Source organism: Coenobita brevimanus, chromosome 87, assembly GCF_032717465.1.
Source record: "Coenobita brevimanus isolate Jiangsu-jjx chromosome 87, ASM3271746v2, whole genome shotgun sequence".
Classification (NCBI taxonomy): Eukaryota; Metazoa; Arthropoda; class Malacostraca; order Decapoda; family Coenobitidae; genus Coenobita; species Coenobita brevimanus.
In genome coordinates this window covers 4,140,329-4,160,135 of record NC_137040.1, presented here as the reverse complement: position 1 = coordinate 4,160,135, position 19,807 = coordinate 4,140,329, and the positions used below count along the sequence as shown (strand labels likewise).

The window sequence follows — 19,807 nt, the reverse complement described above, 5'->3', positions numbered from 1 at the left end:
GCGTATTTTTAGTCCCTTCCTATAAAAGCCACCTCTGAGTTGAATAAAATCGTCTGGAGGTGGTAATAAGGAAGAAATAAATCGCTATTGGAAGGGTGTTATGGTGACGAATACAAAGGAGTACAAAGGAAAGCAAAAAGGTAACAGCTGTATTGGATCTATGTAGGGTGCTGAAGGATAGATTTTACTGTAATTATTCTGTGGGTCTAAGACAAGGATAGGAAAGCAGGAAGGCTCCCCCCCAACCCACCACACCCTCTAGTCGAAGCCGGAAGAAAATAGTGAGAAGAAATGTAATGCAGTATGGAAAATCTCTCAAGGAAACTTCATAGGAAAGGATGAAGTGAAAATACTCTTCTAATAATTTAACCTGAAAGGGAAACACACCTGGTCGCTCTGTGGAATATGTTTATGATCTTCTACTGTGTGTGTGTGTGTGTGTGTGTGTGTGTGTGTGTGTGTGTGTGTGTGTGTGTGTGTGTGTGTGTGATGCCCTCTAAATTATAAGGTTGACACGCATTCCATCCCACCTGGTGTGTTATGATCCACGCACACGGCTCTCTCTCTCTCTCTCTCTCTCTCTCTCTCTCTCTCTCTCTCTCTCAGGAGGTTACTTAGGGCGGATCTTGCCTTCTTTACGTGGAGGATTTAGAGAAAGTAGTAAATTTAGAGAAAGGGATGAAGCGTGTGAGAGGTAAAGAGAGCGAGGGAGTGGAGAGGAGAGGAGAGAAGAGAAGAGGAGAGATCAGGAGAGGAGTGGGGGAGGGGAAGGGAAGGGAAGGATGGGTAAGGATATGAAGGGGAAGGGAAGGGGAGTGATGAGAAGGAAAAGAAAGGAAAGGATGGGAAGAGAGAGAGAGAGAGAGAGAGAGAGAGAGAGAGAGAGAGAGAGAGAGAGACACACACACACACACACACACACACACACACACACACACACACACACACACACACACACACACACACACACACACACACACACACACACACACACACACACACACACACACACACACACACAACCCCCCTACACACAAAAGAACAACCGAAGCGAAGCCAAAAATCAAGCGAATCGAACAAGCGAGCCAATCCACAACCCGAGTGGCCTTGTCTGGATCCACGACATAAAGGCTTCGGAGGAAAAAAACAGAGAAAATAAAAATAAAAGAGAGCTTAACCAATCAGTGTATTTGAAGGCTGTCATTAGAGGAAGTGATTCAATTGAGAAGAGGGAGGGAGGAGAGGGGAGGCGAGGCGAGGGGATGAGATGGGATGGGATGGGATGGGATGATGGGATGGGATGGGATGGGATGGGATGGGATGAGATGGGAAGGTACGGTGAAGGGGAGGAGAGGAGAGGAGAGGACAGGAGTGCAGAGGAGAGGACGAGGATGAGAAGGATGGAGGGTGAGGAAGATGGAGGAGGAGGAAGAGGAGGAGAGAGGACATTGACAAGGGAAACATTGGCGAAAGTAATTAGAAAAACAATAAAAGAAGAGATGAAGGAGGGAGAAGAGAAGGGGGGAAGGAAAACAGTGAAGGAAAACCATCCGAATCTGAGAATATATATATATTTTTTATTTTCATTATTTCAAGACGATTTTAGTTACCTTTAAGATGAACATTTGGAAGGAGAGAAGAAAGATGATAAAGTAGGAAAGGAGGGAAGAAACGATGATGTTGTAGGAGAGAAGGAAAGATGATAAAGGAGAGAGAGAGGGAAAGAAAGGTGATAAAGTATAATGAAAGGAAGATGATAAGGAGAAGGAAGGAAAGATGATTATGTAAGAGAGAAGGAAAGGAAGATGATTATGTTGTAGAGAAGGGAAGAAAGAGATTAGGAGAGAAGGAATGATAGATGATGACGTAGAAGAGAAGGAAAGAAAGATGATAAAGCAGGAGAGAGAGATAATTTAGTAGGGGAGGCGGAAAGAGAGGAAAAAAACATGACAACAAAGATGCAAGAAAAGGGGAAGAAATATATGAAAAGAGTAGACAGGAAAAGAGGGGTGAAAAGAGAGAAAGGGAGGAGTAAAGAGGAAAAGAGAGGGGAAGAGGTAGAGATAAAACAGGGGAAGAGGGGAAAAGTGGAAGGTAGAGGAGAAGAGGGAAAAGAGAGATGGAAGGGGAAGAGAAGAGGAAAAGAGAGGAAAGAGGGGAAGAGAGGAAAAGAGATGATAAAGGATAGGGAGAAGAGAGAGGGAGGTTGAGACGAGGAGAAGGGTGTTTTTAAAGGAGAAAGTTCGAGAGGAGTGATGGAGAGAGAGAGCGAGGGAGAGATAGGGAGGGATAAATAGGAGAGAGAGAGAGAGAGAGAGACTGTCAGGAGGGAAAGAAGAAATAAGGGAGAGGGAAAGAACGAGATTTAAAGGGAGGAGAAAGCAAAGGGAGAAGAACTAAGAGGGCCATGAGAAAGGATAAGGGAGGGATCTTTGGAGGGGAGGGGAAGGGGGTGTGGAGGAAAGGAGACGGAGAGGAGGAGGGAGAGGAGCAGAAAACAATAAAAATAGCAGGTACAGAAATATCATCTTTACATAGTTACAGAGAAGAAAAGACCTGCTCAATTTCCTTCTTTTTTCTTCGTTATCTTGTTTCTTCCTTGTCTTCCTCTTCTTATTTCTTCCTTCTCCTCCTCCTCCTATCTCTTCTTTTTCTTCCTCTTCTTCTTCACATTTCTTCTTCTTTCATTATCCTCTTCTTCTTCTTTTTGTTTTCTGTCCCCTCCCTCTCTCTCTCTCTCTCTAACCACACCCATAAACACTGGACGCCACCGGTAAATAAACAGATCATCACGCACACCATAAGACCACATTATCGATCTCCGCCTCTCTCCCGGAAAAAATTTGGGATCCTAAATTTCCTTAACCCCTGTAGCACGATGACGTCATTTATATATATTTTTTTTCTTGCTGCTGCCCAACTTCTTTTTTTTATACAATTTATTTAAATAAATTTGGTAGGAAAAGGGTATGAAAAATATCCTTAAATCTGTTCAGTGCATTGACGCCTAAAATAAAGGTCTTGTGACAATCAGATAAATATATTCATTTTAGGAAGTACTCGTTGTGATGAGATTAAAATTGTCTTCTGTGCTGTCAAAACACACACAGGCGGTGGCTCAATCGGTAGGGAGGTGGCCTGCAGTCCCACCGGACCCAGGTTCGAATCCCGGCTGGGGCAGGGAACAGTTTAAGGATTTGAATTTCATTAAATCAGGCTTTACTGACCTACCAGAAGACCCGCCGACATGTCGTAAAAATACCCCCGCTAATACCAATACACCAGTCCTGTATGAGACAGCCCTAGCATGTATACAATATGGACGGTGGGTGTTAGCGCCGAAGTGGTGACATGTAGAGGTGTATGGTATGTAGGAGGACTGCTGGGCCTTGATAGCAGGCTGTGACGCCTATGCCCAGAGTCGGACACATAAAAAAAAAAAAAAAAACCACACACACACACACACACACACGAATGAGGCAGCTTTACCCTATATTAGTATCGTGCGTTGAAAGTACCCAAGTGGTGGAATGCAAAGTTGTGCAACGCAGTCATTTGGTGTAGGGATTCCTAGGTCACAGGGAACGAGCTGCTTTGTCTGCTGCTAGAGTCAACCCCCAACTCCCCCCCCCACACACACATATACTGTATATACTCTCAAATAAACATATCGACAGTCACCCTCTCTCCCCAGCCTTCCCCTCCCCCCCTCTCTGTCTGTCTGTCTGTCTCTCTCTCTCTCTCTCTCTCTCTCTCTCTCTCTCTCCTGTACATATACATAAAACTACCCCCCCCACACACACACACAAGAACCTCCCCCCCCCGACCATCCTCACACCTTCTACTTCCCCCTCCTCCTTATCTCTCCCCCTCCTCCTCTTTCTACTTCTTCTGCTCCTTCTCCTCTTTCTTCGTCTTCACCTCCTCCTCCTCTTTCTTCTTTTTCTGCTCCTCGTTCTTCTTCTTCCTCTTCTGCTCCTCCTCCTCTTACTTCTTCTGCACCCCCTCCTCTTTTTTCTTCTGCTCCTCCTTCTTGTTCTTCCTCTTCTGCTCTTCCTCCTCTTTCTTCCTCTTCTGCTCCTCCTCCTCTTTCTTATTGTTCTGCTCCTCCTCCTCCTTCTCCTCCTCCTCCTCCTCCTTTTTCTCATGCACTATTCATCCACTTCGATCCACCACCACCACCACCACCATCATCATCATCATCATCATCATCATCATCATCATCATCATCATCATCACCAACACCACCTCCATCATCATCATCATCACCATCACCAGTCATCATCACCACCCACCACCACCACCCCCATCATCATCATCATCATCATCATCACCACCACCACCACTACCAACACCACCACTACTATCATCATTCAATCATTCTTGTAAACAGGGTAACCAAACGCAACTAATAGGAACACGTAAATTAAAGTCATTAAGTATTAGCCTGAATAAGAAGCACTGAAGGGATAATTATGTAAGGCGTGGACCCTGTGGACTGCAGGCCTTTCTCGTTCAGTCCACCATCCTCGTCTGGGGGTAAATCTATCTATCAGTGTCTATCTATCTATCTCTATCTACCACAGGAAGAGCTGGAATTAAAACCATCATATTTTTCTTTTTTATTTTGTCATTTTTTTTTAGCTGTCAGTAAACAAAGGAATATTTAATGACAGCCAGTTTATTAAATGAGCCAGCGGGGTGGAATAAATAGGACCCTTTATTGTTAGCTAAAGGGCAGTCATTTATTCACCTCAATTAGTACCTTTATCATCACTTAATCTGTGGTAGTTTTGTCACTGCAACTATAGGCATCATCACAGCTACATCTGTCATCACTCTTACTACTGTCACAGCTAGCATCATCATCATCATCATCATCATCATCATCATCATCACAGCTACCTGTATCGTCACAAGTACCATTGCCATCACAACTACCTATCGTCACAATAACCACATCCATCATCATCACAACTAACGTCATCACAACTACCATCACCACAAGTACTAAAACTGCTTTGATCATAACAGTAACTACTTGCATCATCACCACAGCTACCATCACCATCACCGAAACTAGCATCATCACAACAAGATTCACCGCAACTACCACAACATCATTATAACTACTTTAACTACAACTCCTACTCCCACTACTACCGCCACTAAACATCACTATTACCACCATCTTCATTTCAACAACCACCATCACCACTACCACCATCACCACTACCACCATCACCACTGCCACCATCACCACTGCCACCATCACCACTGCCACCATCAACACTGCCACCATCACTACCACCATCACTAGCACCACCATCATTATTACCACCATCTTCATTTCCACAACCACCATCACCACTGCCACCATCACCGTCACCACTACCACCGTCACCACTACCACCACCACCACCACCACCATACGGACCCAAGGTAGTTTGCATATTTCGATATAGATTGGTTGTAGGTTGTGTCGGAAGCCATTTAAAGCAGACCTGACCTGACCTGACCTGGGACCAAAGCCTGACCTGACCTGAGACCAAAACCTGACCTGACCTGACCTGACCTGGGACCAAAACCTGACCTGACCAGACCAAAACCTGACCTGACCAGACCAAAACCTGACCTGACCTGACCCTGAGACCAAAGCCTGACCTGACCTGAGACCAAAGCCTTGACCTGACCTGAGACCAAAACCTGATCTGACCTGACCTGACCTGAGACCAAAACCTGACCTGACCTGGAACCTCACCTGACCTCAGACCCCAAGAAAAATATAAATCAAAACAATAATGACGACCAAAACAAAAGCCCCCCCCCCAAAAAAAAAACTATACGAGTACGAAAAACAAGATATAACTCAAGAAAAAACAAAAGCGAAACAAAAGACTGAAGAGAAAAAAAAAAGTATAGAATCCGAAACAGATTTAAACGTAGGAAGAAGGAACAAATAAATGAATGAATAAATAAACAAATAAATAAATGTAATGAAAGCACAAAGACAAAATCGAGACAAAGACACAACAGACAAAAAAAAAAGGAAACGAGCAAAACAAGAACCAAAACGACGTATCAGTAAAAAAAAAAAAAAAAGCCAAAAACAGAGAAACAGTAAACGCAGACCAACAGTAGCCTAAAACACCACCAGACCGAGAGAGAGAGAGAAAAAAAAAAGGGGCCAGAGAACACAGCCAAAAAGAGAAACAAAAGAGCCAGACCGACATTGATAGGTGGGTCCAAATAAAAGACCAGCTCGGGTGGAACTCGGCTTGATCTGGTCTCGCTTTTTTTTTTTTTTTTCCCTCACTCTCTCACTTTCTTTATCTAACTCGCTTTTTTTCTGTTTTTTTTCCTTTTTTCTCCATCTGCTTCTCTCTGTTTCTGTCTACATACATACATACATCTGTGTTTTCCTGCCCAGCTTTTCTCTCTCATTTTTCCTCCCTCCTTCCCTCTCCCACTTCTCCCTCCTCCCATTCCTCCTCCTGCCATGACTGATAGTATACTCATCTCTCTCTCTCTCTCTCTCTCTCTCTCGCCTCCTCCTCCATCCTCATGCATCGGTCCACTCTCTCTCTCTCTCTCTCTCTCGCCTCCTCCTCCATCCTCATGCATCGGTCCACTCTCTCTCTCTCTCTCTCTCTCTCTCTCGCCTCCTCCTCCATCCTCATGCATCGGTCCATAATTGACACCCTTCCCAGCTCATTTCTCTCCCACTTTTCTCCCCCCCCCCACCTCTCTCTCTCTCTCTCTCTCTCTCTCTCTCTCTCTCTCTCTCTCTCCGATGCGAGTATTCTGTATAACTTCTTCCTTTCTCTTCTTTCCTGAACATGAGCTCAAGCAAAACCAAACGAGCACACACACACACACACACACACACACACACACACACACACACACACACACACACACACACACACACACGTCATAATACAAATGGCGTAAAGGGCACTGTCTCCTTCCCTTTGTCCCCCTTTGCTACTTATTTCACATCTCCCTTTGTAATGGGATCTTACATTATTATTATTATTATTTTTTTTTTTTGTCTTATCTCTTCCCTTTATTACATACCTCATACCTTCCTTTATCGTTATTTTATTACTCATCTGTTATCTTTACTAATTCCCCTCTGATAATTTTACTCATTATATCATTTTGTTATTATTTATCCACTAACATCCATTATTCTCCCTTTATTATTTGTCGTACCTTCAGTTTTTCGTTTATTATTTACCTCATATATCTTTATTAATTAGCTGTTTGATACCTGATACACTAGTTTAGCCTCAGAATCCTGCATCTCACCAAAAATGATAATTTTTTTTTTTTTTTAATTAATAACCCTTCCAGTATAGATTATTTTTACTTGTTTTTTTTTTCCTTTTTTTTTTCAGCTTCAGATCCCTACACAGCACCAAAAAATAATATATACACATTTTTAACAACCCTTGCTGTATATATTATTCACTACCTCTGCACTTTTATTTTTTTTAACCTCAGATCCCTTTGCCTCACCAAAAATAATGATGAACTTTTTTTTTACAACTTCGGAAGTATTTTTTTTTTTTTTTTTTACTGTTTACATTATAGTTTCCTTTTTTAACAACCGACAATTTCTTCACTTCAAAAATAACGATAAACTTTTTTTTTAACACTTTCAATATACCTATATATTTTTTACTACCTTTACAATCTCTTTCTCTATTTTTTCAACCACTGCACAGAGACTCTACGTACCATAAGAGGTGTATTAAACTGTGTGCATCAACATTACCATATATATTACCCTCCCGCGGCATCAATCACCCCATCACAAAAGCCACTCACACCTCTACCAAGACCAGGTGAGTGAGTGGCTATAAAGGAATCTATATTAAAATTTTCATGACCAGACGATATTATGTAGCTTCTTAGTTTTTTTTTTTTTTTTTTATGGCTAAGGAAAAATATCTTGAGGAAAGTTGTTCTGGGTAACGGGAAAATCAGTCTCTCTCTCTCTCTCTCTCTCTCTCTCTCTCTCTCTCTCTCTCTCTCTCTCACACACACACACACACACACACACACACACACACACACACACACACACACACACAAAAGCAGTTAAGGGTTTAGACTCGAGATCAGCGGGTCCTAAACGTGTATCGAACTTGTACCTCTCAACTCCCATTATCCTGTAGTGTAGATAATATTCCACTCAGTACCACCTAGATAATATTCCACTCAGTACCACCATACGATTTTGTTCAGGGATTATGTTCATTTTTGGTGATGGAGTTGATTTCTGGTTATATCTATCTTCTCTGGATGAAAAATAAAAGTCTACCCCAAAATAAACAAAATCGTCTGAAGTTTGCATAGAAAGAGAAATAAAACGTCTTGGGACTGAAAGGGTTTGGTTTTGTGTCATCTGTGTCTTAACTCCTTCCCATCTCCTCTCCTCTCCTTTCCTTCACTCCGTTCTCCCCTCCCTCATTCCTCTTCCCTTCCCCTCTCCTCTCCTTCTCCCTTCTCTCACTCCCTTCTTCTCTCTCATTTCCATTCCCTTCTCCCTCCCCTCCCTTTCTATTTTCACCCTTTTTTTTTTTTTTTACTTCTCTCTCCTCTTCCTCTCTCTTCTCCCTCTCCTCTTTTCCCTCCTGTCCTCGTCCTCATTTCTGTACCTTCCTGCTGTTCTCTTCCTCTCTTCTCTACCTTCCTCTTTTCACTACCCTCCTTTTCTTGTACCCCTTTTACAATTGTGAACAAAAGGGCAAAGCAACACACACTAAGGCAAATTCTAAACTGTTCTTTTTATTCACTTTATTCTGTCCAGCACATGGAAAATAACATACATTAAAATAAAAAAAGTTATCGAAACAAACTGCTTATGTATGAACTAAACACCTACAATAAAATACACAGTGAAAGCCTCTAAAAAAAAAGAAAAAAGGAATATATAATGATAATGTGTGGTACGCATATTAACAATGCCTAAATACGATAAAATCTAGATGTCATTCAAAAGAGTATATTTTAGTCCTTAAGGTACGGATTCAGACACATAAGTATATTTATAAAAATCTAAATATTACATACATATTTTCTATAATGCTGAAATTATGGGTGTGAAACTAGATTTTTGTGCACATAACAACGAGACAAAATATTCCTATTCAACCTCAGCAGTTTTCTCAGGTGGTAAATATTTATTCTGAAAACACGAAAGGTAAATATAGTACGAGTACATCAGAGACGATAGTAGCAACAGTATATTTCATAATCACTAGCGTCCCTCATGATAATTCTGACGTACCCTGACAAATAGTTAAGCCTACCTCCATTTGGACACCTCTAGCTGCAGATAATAAGAAAATAAATAAATAAAGGGAATAAATATGACCTAGCACTATTCAGCACGAGAGTCAAGAGGCGAAACTAGCATCAAAATTACCTTGTTTACCTGACCTTATTTTCTTATTGCACCCCTGAGAAAATTAGTCTCTTGAGGAACACTTTCTTTGGTTTTGCATCACTACTTATAAAATAATACGCTCCTTATTTTTCTTCCTTTTACTTCAGGCAGCCCTTCTACTAATGTGAAACCTGGCTTGATTGTCCCGTAGACTTTAAGTGAAATGCTATACTGAGTAAAACGCTTTAGTCGTTTGGCTCTGTCTGTCTGTCTGTCTGTCTGTCTGTCTGTCTGTCTCTCTCTCTCTCTCTCTCTCTCTCTCTCTCTCTCTCTCTGAGACAACACTCATTTCTCTTGTCACACACCGGTCAATAAGAGATCAATAAAGGAATAACAGTAATGGGCTACACACACACACACACACACACACACACACACACACACACAAGTAACGAGGTGGGAAGGTCTGACATATGGAGGCAGTTAAAAAGATAAATGAAACCGACATAGGTAGATGGGTGAATGGAGAGAGAGAGAGAGAGAGAGAGAGAGAGAGAGAGAGAGAGAGAGAGAGAGAGAGAGAGAGAGAGAGCAAATGAGAACAAGACTTGGGAGGGAAGAAGACCTTAAAATAGGAGGGAAAAAAGACAAAGATAAATTGGAGGGAAACAGGAGGAGAAACCTGTGTGTGTGTGTGTGTGTGTGTGTGTGTGTGTGTGTGTGTGTGTGTGTGTGTGTGTGTGTGTGTGTGTGTGTGTGTGTGTGTGTGTGAGAGAGAGAGAGAGAGAGAGAGAGAGAATAGTATGCAGGAGAGGAGAGAAAGTGAAGGAGGGAGGGAGAGAAGGAGGGAAGGAGTCTAGCGTCATTAAATCTAGACAGGGAGCCACCATGTCAAAACCAGACACTTCCTCCTCCCTTCCTTCCTCTCTTCCTTCCTTTCCTCCTTCCTTCCTTCCTTCTGCTTTTGTTCTCGCCCATTTTCCTTCCTTCAAGCTTTTCCTCACTGTTTTTCTTTCTTCCTTCTTTTCATTCATCCTTTCCATCTCGTTCCGTCATTCTTTCCTTCCACATTCCTACTTCTATCCTTCCTTCCACCCTTCCCTTTTCCTTTCCTCTATGTCTTTTTGCTCTTTTCCATCTCCCTTCATCCTCCTCCTTTCCTTCTTCGTTTATGCTTCCTTCCTTTCTTCCTTCATCATTTCCTTCATCTTTTGCCAACTTTCTTTCCTTCCTTCTTTCATTGTTCCTTCCTTCTTCCTTAGTCTACTCTTCCATCTTTCTCCTCCTTTACTCTCTCTTTCCTTCTTTGCTTCCATCTTCCTTGCTTTCTTTTCCTTCCTCCTTTCTTTATTTTTTCTTTATATATTATTTTTTTCGTGTCATGTTTCCTTCTTCATGCTATTTTATTTTCGCTTCTTTTTAGTCCCTACTTTCTCTCTCTCTCTCTCTCTCTCTCTCTCATCCAAATCCTTTGTCTACGTGCAAGCCTGCATCTCTCTCTCTCTCTCTCTCTCTCTCTCTCTCTCTCTCTCTCTCTCTCTCTCTCTCTCTCTCTCTCTCTCACAACCATATCTTTGGTCTATCAGTGTGCAAGCCAGCATAGCTCTCTCTCTCTCTCTCTCTCTCTCTCTCTCTCTCTCTCTCTCTCTCTAATCACCATTCCGTCCATCAGCATCGATTTCTAGTTATAGAGGGGGGGGAGGGTGAAGAGGGAGGAGAAGGGGAGGGGAGGGGAGAGAGAAAGAGGAGGGGGGAGGGGAGTGGAAGGGAAAAGTGGAGGGAAGAGAGGAGAGGGGGAGGAAGAGGGAGAGTGATGGGGAAGACTGGAGAGAGAGAGAGAGAGAGAGAGAGAGAGAGAGAGAGAGAGAGAGAGAGAGAGGGGGAATAGTACAAGGGAAGGGGAGGAAAAAGAGAAAGAGGAGAAGGAAGGAAGAGAAAAAGGGTGGGGATGGGAGGGAAGAGAAAAAGGGTGGAGATGGAAAGGGAGAGGATGGAAGGGAAACGGAAGTAAGGGAGAGAGAAAGAAGGGAGTGAGGGAGGGGAGAAGGAGCGGGGAGGGAAGGGGGAAGTGAAGGGGGGGTGTAATCTGCGTCATGAAAGGGGGTGGGGGGATGATGGGGTGGGGGAAGGCAATATGTAAACTGAGTGAGTGATGGAAGTGAGAGAGAGAGAGAGAGAGAGAGAGAGAGAGAGAGAGAGAGAGAGAGAGAGAGAGAGGAATACACACACACACACACACACACACACACACACACACACACACACACACACACACACACACACACACACACACACACAATTCTTAGGAAGTCACTCTCCACGTTTCAAATAAAAGACTTTCCCAAACTACGTAACTCTTAAAGTGGGGGGGGGGTGGAAGAGCAACTATAAAGGAGCAAAAATAAAGGAGCAGAAATTAAAGGAGGAAAAAATAAAGGAGGAGAAAATAAAGGAGCAGAGACGCCATCGAATTGAAGAGGTGATGGAGATATATATATATTTTTTATTATCTCCTGATACTGTAATATGGCGTAATAAAAAAAAAATATTCTTACTATAGATATTGTAAGAAAATAAAATAGAGAGACCATGAATTGTCCCTCGGCAAAATAGCACAGTTTCCCGGATATCAGTAACGAGAGAGAGAGAGAGAGAGAGAGAGAGAGAGAGAGAGAGAGAGAGAGAGAGAGAGAGAGAGAGAATTCGCCTGCTTTACTGGTTTCTTTTTCTGTTTCTTTATGCTTCCCACTTTATTTGCAAAAAGATGGAAGAGGGTTACAGTGATGATGATGATGATGATGATGATATTATTTTATTATTATTATTATTATTATTATTATTATTATAGTGTTCTGCTTCTGTATCCGAGTGATCTAATTATAACAGTGCAATAAGTAAAGATAACGGTAATAATAATGAATAAAACAGTGATAAGATTTACTAATAAATACATATCAAAGCTCCAGACTTTCCCACGACTCCCCTTCCCCCCCCCCCCGATCCCATTTAATTCCCTTCAGTCCCCAAAAATCCCATTGCTAATCCCCTAAAGAATAAATCGCCGCTTTCTGAAACTAACATCCCGTCCCATATGACCCCGCTGAGGCGTAGGGGGCCGAGGCTAGACTGGAGTCTTCGCATAGTCATCATCATCACTATCATTATCATCATGAATCATCAGAATATCACATCATCACCACCACCATCATCATCATCATCATCATCATCATCATCATCATCATCATCATCATCATCATCCTGACCTGCAGTCCCACCAATACTAATGAACGGTAGAATTAGATAGGGTCCAAAAACAATGTAGAAAACCTAAAATTACGAAAACAATCAGCAGCGTGCCTGGTGAAATGGGCCACACACTCACTCACTCGTCATTCAAGCCCTCGGAATCCTCGGAAGCAAAATCATCAGCACTTTTTTTTTTTTAATGGAGTATTTAAGGGTCGGTCACACGCCTACCCCACAACCCCTTCAAAAATAAATAAGTAGATGGACAGATAGATAGACACAGATGTTGATAGGCAGGCAGACAGATAGATAGATAGATAGATTTATAGATAGATGAATACATAATGCAACACATTGGACGAGACTGGATCATTCTCCCAACAAATTGTTTTCTTGTTACATGAAATTCAGTGAGTCTTAGTTATGAAGTGGCAGTGAATCTCCTTGGTTACTAGTCAAATCACGCCAGTCTCACTTCACTCGGTCATCAACTGAGCAAAAAGAAGCAGGGGATTTTTTTTGTTAGATAAACGTTGTGATTTAGGAACGAGTCTCCTTGGTTACTAGTCAAATCAACACTCCAGTATCATTTCACTAGGCCATCAAAGCTAAAAGGGGCAAGGTATTTTTTCGTATGACAGGTTGTGATTTAGGAACGAGTCTTCTTGGTTGCTAGTCAAATCAACACTCAAATCTCACTTCTCTTGGCCATCAACTAAGCTACAAGGGGCTACGGATTTTTTGTCAAGTGAAAGTAAACACACTATAGCCAAACTTTAGCGCCTCAGCTGCACAGTCTCCCCCACGCATGAAAATTCCAAGCCTCGTTCTTCAGTGAAAACTCCTGAAAATTTACGAGCCAAGAGAGGAAAAAAAATACGTGAGAGGGTAAAAATATGAAATAAATCCGTGGGTGTGTTTGAGGAGGCGGGATGTACAAGGGGCCATGTTGACTCTCTGCGAATTTGCCGCCACCTTACTGAAACTTGTCGAAACTTTATGAAACTCTGCAATTAACGATCCATGAAGGCAGGTTTTACGCGCCCCATTCGGTGTGCCCCAAGGATTTCGTTCCATGACCATATAGCATCGTTCGGAGGTAGGCAGAAGAAGAAAAATAACTTCCTCGGCGCGAAGGGGCCAAATGAACGATAAATACTGGGGCGTTTGTGAATAAATGCACGAATACTTCCAAAAAGTGAAGAGTATAGTATCTGTTATTCATTTTCTCAGCTTAATACGACTAATTTATAACTAAGAAAGGTTTCAGTGATTAAATAAGGGCAATTGTTTCACTGATGACAAATAGATGAATTATTAACGATCGATTAGTGTGTGGCGCCTTTGAAAGTACTTAATGCAGTGTTTTATGTTTGAATAATATTAAGCTTAGTACCAAGGATGAGATGGAGGGATGGAGTGCAGAGGTATATGAGAGAGGGGTGTGTGAGCTAGGAGAAGGGCAATGATATGGCGGGGGATAGGGCGACGTGGAGGCGATTTGTTCGTAGCCACCTTTTGGGGCGTCTGTCAATAGATAGATAGACGCCAGTAGATAGATAGTTTAGTACCACGACCTGCATATGTTTTTTTTTACTTACAGACGTTTGTATTAGGTTTCCTGGACATCTTTAATAGTGAAAGGATTAGAAAATACCTTCACCTTATTTAATACAGTATGATGGCTCTATATTTCCCTGCTGATGCCACACACTTTTACTCAGCTGAAGGGAGGCCTGTCGTAGTGAAGGGGTTATAGATAAAATCCCCATTATCACCATTAAACCCCCATTATTCCTACGATGTAGTTTTGTTGTGCATTCTCGCTACGTCCACGCGATTTTAAGTTAGATAAGGCGTGTTGTTAGATCTTAGAATATGCTTAGTAGTTAGACTTTTAGAATATGCTTAGTTGTTACAGCTTAGAATATACTTAGTAGTTAGACTTTAAATCAGTTGACGCGGGTTGTTCATTTAAGTTTTGCAAACTCAAGACGATTCCAGACGATTTTAATTCAGGTTAGGATCAGCATTATAGAACTGGAGGGGTTAGATGCAACCTTCACCAACCCCCCTACACTACCAGGGGACTCACTGAAGCTGAGGAAAATCGTCTGGAGGTAGCAAGAATAAAATACAATAGATACATAAATAGGTAAACTAGAGGGGCACTCAGTGGAGCGCGTCTCTCCGACAAGGGCAATGTAATTTCCAAACCACTCTTCATAATGGGTTAGGTTTTCTCGTCATTGATTTGGGTTTCGAAAAAGTGTTTTCTGGATCCAAAATCTGTAATACGATCCGGATCTGTCCCAAAAGTTAATCGATTCTTCCCTGGGACACGGGCTATCTACCCACCAAATTTTGTCCAAATCTCTCTGTTAGTTTTTTAGTAATCCTGCTAACACACAAACAAACATACAAGGGTGAAAACATAGTCTCCTTGTCGGATAGAATAAACTGACAGATAGATGGATAGATAGATAGACATACAGGTAGACAGATAGATAGATAAATGAATAAATAAAATACCAGTGGATTACAGCAACAATTAAGTTCTTCACAACTGGGGTCGTTCCTCTTCCCTAACACCTTTTCCTAAGCGATTTAATTTGCATACTTCACCTTACTCTCCTATTCCATGTTATATAAATCCTTCAAACATTGTCGTTGTCCGCATGTATAAGCTTCAAAAGGATATTCACCACCCATGTCCGAAAATAAATCGCTGAGGAAGAGGTGCTAGGGAGCCTCCTTACCCCACGAGAACACGGGTCTTAATCGTCGGAGGAGACCTATTGATATCACATTTTTATTACAGACGATTTTTTTCTGCCTGCTCGTAGTGAAAGGGTTGAGAAATGAGGAAGTAGGTGAGTCAACGCTGCGTGGACTTAATAAACGGGGTGCGTGGAATTACAGGAATTATTTATCGGCTTTGTGAATAATCTTAGAGTTATTGTATGCTGTGTTAGACGGGCGCTGAGCACTGAGTAATGCCACTGATATATTTATGTAGCGTGACACACATTCATAACACATTCATAATTCTCTTCCTTTGTCTCGGTCTGTCTGTCTGTCTGTCTGTCTGTCTGTCTGTCTGTCTCTCTCTCTCTCTCTCTCTCTCTCTCTCTCTCTCTCATTTCCTCCAGTTTCCCCCCTCTCACTTTCCTCCTCACTTCCTCCCTCCCCCCACCTCCTCAACCCCCCCTCCCCTCGGCTACAAATTCTGGAGCTCGACCTAACACCCCTAAAGCCTCCTGGATCAGCCCCCGCTAGTCTCCCCTCCCCCTACCTACCTACCCCTCCCCTCCCCTACCCTCTTTTCTCTTTTCCTCCACTCCCCTCTCGTTTCTCCCCCACCCCCGTCTCTCCCCTTCCCCCCGCCCCTATCCCCCAGAACCATATCTTTTAGCTTCCCCCTCCCGTCCCACACACTTGACTTTCTCCCCACTCCACCCCTCCCCCACCAACCCCAACAAATTTCTCTTCTTCCCCCACCCTCAGTTCACTTTTCCCTCTTCCCCTTTCTCTTTTTCTCCCTTCTCCCCATCATCCCGTCTCTCCTCTCCCCACAGAATAATAATAATAATAATCATCTCTCTTAGCCTCTGCTCCCCGCTCACACTTCTTCCCTCCTCCCCACCAGCTACTCCTTCTCCCCTCTCCCTTCTCCCCTTCTTTACAGCTACCTCACTTGGCCCCCATCTCTCTCTCTCTCTCTCTCTCTCTCTCTCTCTCTCTCTCTCTCTCTCATCTAAACCTTTCCCCCTCCCCTCCTCCCCAAATCTCAGACTAACTCACCCTCCCATGACCATTATTTCAAAAGATCTATTTGAGGTTCCCATCCATTTACCATTTTTTGTTTTCATTTAATTTTTTTTTTTTCATTATTTTTTCCTATCGCCCTCCACGCTCCTGTCACATCCGTTTTCATTTATTGTATTTTCACTTTTTTCATTGACGTCCCTTTTTTTCGATTTTTGCCTGTGTGTTTTTTTTTTAACATAGATTTACATTTCGTTAATTTTCTAGTTTCTCATATTTATCTTTTTTTTTTCTTCAAAGCCTAACTTCTCGTCCTGTGCAATTGCGTTTCATTATTTTTATTAATTTTCTTTTTTTGTTTGTTTCTTTTTACTCTGTTGGTCTTATTTCATTTGGATTTACGCCTCTTTTATTTTCAATCAGCTTTTATTTTCATGTCCCCCCACTTTTTTTTCTTTTTTTTCACAGCTATTTAAGAGTTTTTCATATCCCTGTTCTAGGATTTATTTATTTTTTTAATTTCTCCTCTTACATCCATCAACCCCTTCACACTGATGATCTTTAGAGTGTATTATTGTTACCACCAGACGATTATATTCAACATTTATTCAACTGGCGCCTCGGACTGAAGAGGTTTATATATATCTCCTAGCCAGTTCATTACGATTTTTTTTTTACCATATATTTTTGCAACCCATACTTTTTCCTCTGCGTTGATTATGACTTTTTTTTTTTTTTTAATTCTTTCTTTTCCTCTTCTTGACGTGTTATCTATCAGTTTTCTTCCTTTGTACTGTCTGCACGTCTCTCAATAATTTCCCTTACCCATCTTTGTAACTTATTTCTTCACTTTTTATTATTGTTACTCCCCTAACTCCTTTCATATATTTTTCTTTCCCTTTTTTTTTTACTCATGTTTATTATATTATTTTCGTCAGTTTCCTTCTAAGTCCTTCTTTATATTATACCCAATTATCATCTTGTAATTCCCTAGTAATATTTGCGTCTTCTTTCCTTCGTTCCCTCTTTCACACACACACACACACACACACACACACACACACACACACACACACACACACACACACCATTTAGTGCTTTATTCATGCCAGTACAAGACGATTTTATTTAGCTAAGCAGAGTTAATGTGAGGGGGGTTTATGAAAAGGCTAAATCCAATTTTTCATTTCTTTTTTTCCTCACTTTGAAATGTTGCAAATTAAAACTGAATAAAATCGGTCTTATACACTGACACATCCCTCCTCATTCGTAGCTCTGTCATCGTCGTTATTGTCGCCATCTTGATTGCCATCGTCATCATCACCATTATTCTCGTCGTCATAGTCATCATTATTGTCATCTTCAGCATTATTATTATTACTCCTCCTCCTCCTCCTCCTCCTCATCATCATCATCATCATCAACATCATTAACTGCTCCAGCTATTATTGATGTAGGAAACAGGATATATAAACAGGAAAATGAAAAACAACATTAAATCTATCATTATTTTGAAAGTTGCACAGATTTTTCAGATACACATTTTTTTTTTTTTTCACAATGTATTTTTAGTTCAATAGGCAGTATTCTCGTGGGCTTAAAAGACTCCCTACCACATCTTCGTGACTAGTATTTTCTCTGCATATGACACGAATATATTGAATGTTATATAAAATCCTCTCTGTCTGTCTGTCTGTCTGTCTGTCTCTCTCTCTCTCTCTCTCTCTCTCTCTCTCTCTCTCTCTCTCTCCAGACTTACAGAATCAACAGGTCTTCCATGTTTCCCCCATACAGCTTAACTCTCTCTCTCTCTCTCTCTCTCAGACGATTTTACTTTACTAAGGACAGGTTCATAGAATTTTAGAAGTTTTGATGTCTCCCTCACTAGCCCCTTCATCGGCGCTCTCCTCAGCTGAATAAAATCGTCTGGAGGTGGCAAGAATAAAACCATCATGGCACCAACCCCTAACCCCCCACCCTTAAACCCCACCCCCTAACCCCCACCCTAACCCCCCACCCCTAAACCCCACCCCAACCCAACCCCGCACCCTAACCCCCGTTCCAAACCCCCCAGCCCTAACCCCCAACCCCTTCACCACGATGGTTTCTTCACTGTGGACTCCCTATATACCCATCTGTAGCCCTATGTAGCCCTGCCCACCCCTCTCCTTCACCCCTGCCCTGCCCTATGCAACCCCTCCCCCCTAGCCCTGACCACGTCCCCCCTCCCCCCAGAGTGGCGGGTGTAAGCTCCATGAGTCACGTGACTAGGGTGAAATATTCAGGGGTCTCTCTCTCTCTCTCTCTCTCTCTCTCACACACACACACACACACACACACACACACACACACACACACACACACACACACACACACACACACACACAATATATGCCTTGCCAATACACACAGGAACAGAGGTGACATACATAAGTTCTAAGCTGACACACAAGCCAGAAGCTCTGCGCGCACACACACACACACACACACACACACACACACACACACACACACACACACACACACACACACACACACACACTGGCGGGCATAAGATCACATGCAATCCTCTTACGCACACACACATACACAGCTCACGCGCCCAAACTCCCACAGCTCATGTGCACAAAACTTATTCACACACTACTGACTCACACACACCCAATCCGCACACAGTTCATACGTACATACACATTTTGTATACACACATTTCACACCTTCACGTCCAGATAAGCATGGGTTTACAACATACATACATACACACATACTCATCCATCCATCCATACACACATTTGAAAGACACACATATACATTTGATCCATACATACACACATCTTGCATACATATTTGACACACAACTTACACGTGCGTACCTGTAATAAGGAAATAAAGGAATATCAGCCTAAATCCATTCTCATCATCACCATCATTCTTAGCCATATTTACACGCCCAGGTAGACTGCCAGGTGTCTGAAAATTTCACTGTCTTTGAGTGGATTTCAGTCACTTGGGTAACATCAGAAGCCTTGCAATTACTGAAAGGCCATCATATTGACTCAGGTGCAATATTCATACTGTACCATATATATAGAATCACTGCTTCCCTCTTGTCCTTATTTACCATGTACCAGTACGTGCGGTTAGGGACTGGGATGGAAGTGACATTGTTGCCTGTCATGTTCATGGGAAAGGTGGGAACTTTGCAAGAGTTAATTATCTGCTTGAACTGTAGAGTTGAGGGGCGTTAATATGGGTCTTCTTTTTCTTCTTCTTCTTATTTATTATCTTTTCTTCTTCTTCCTTGTTCTCTTCTTTTCCTTCTTCGTCATCATCATTTTCATTTTCTTCTTTTTACTTTTCGTCTTCGTCTTCTTCTTTCTCTTCGTCTTCTGT

At 42.1% G+C, this 19,807-nt stretch overlaps 1 protein-coding gene across 1 annotated transcript in view; it reads right to left on the bottom strand.

Moving 5' to 3' along the window:
• The window catches only part of LOC145411045 (uncharacterized), a 589,165-nt gene that overhangs the window by 144,291 nt on the left and 425,067 nt on the right, over positions 1-19,807 (bottom strand). The gene's annotated exons all lie outside the window — the stretch shown is intronic.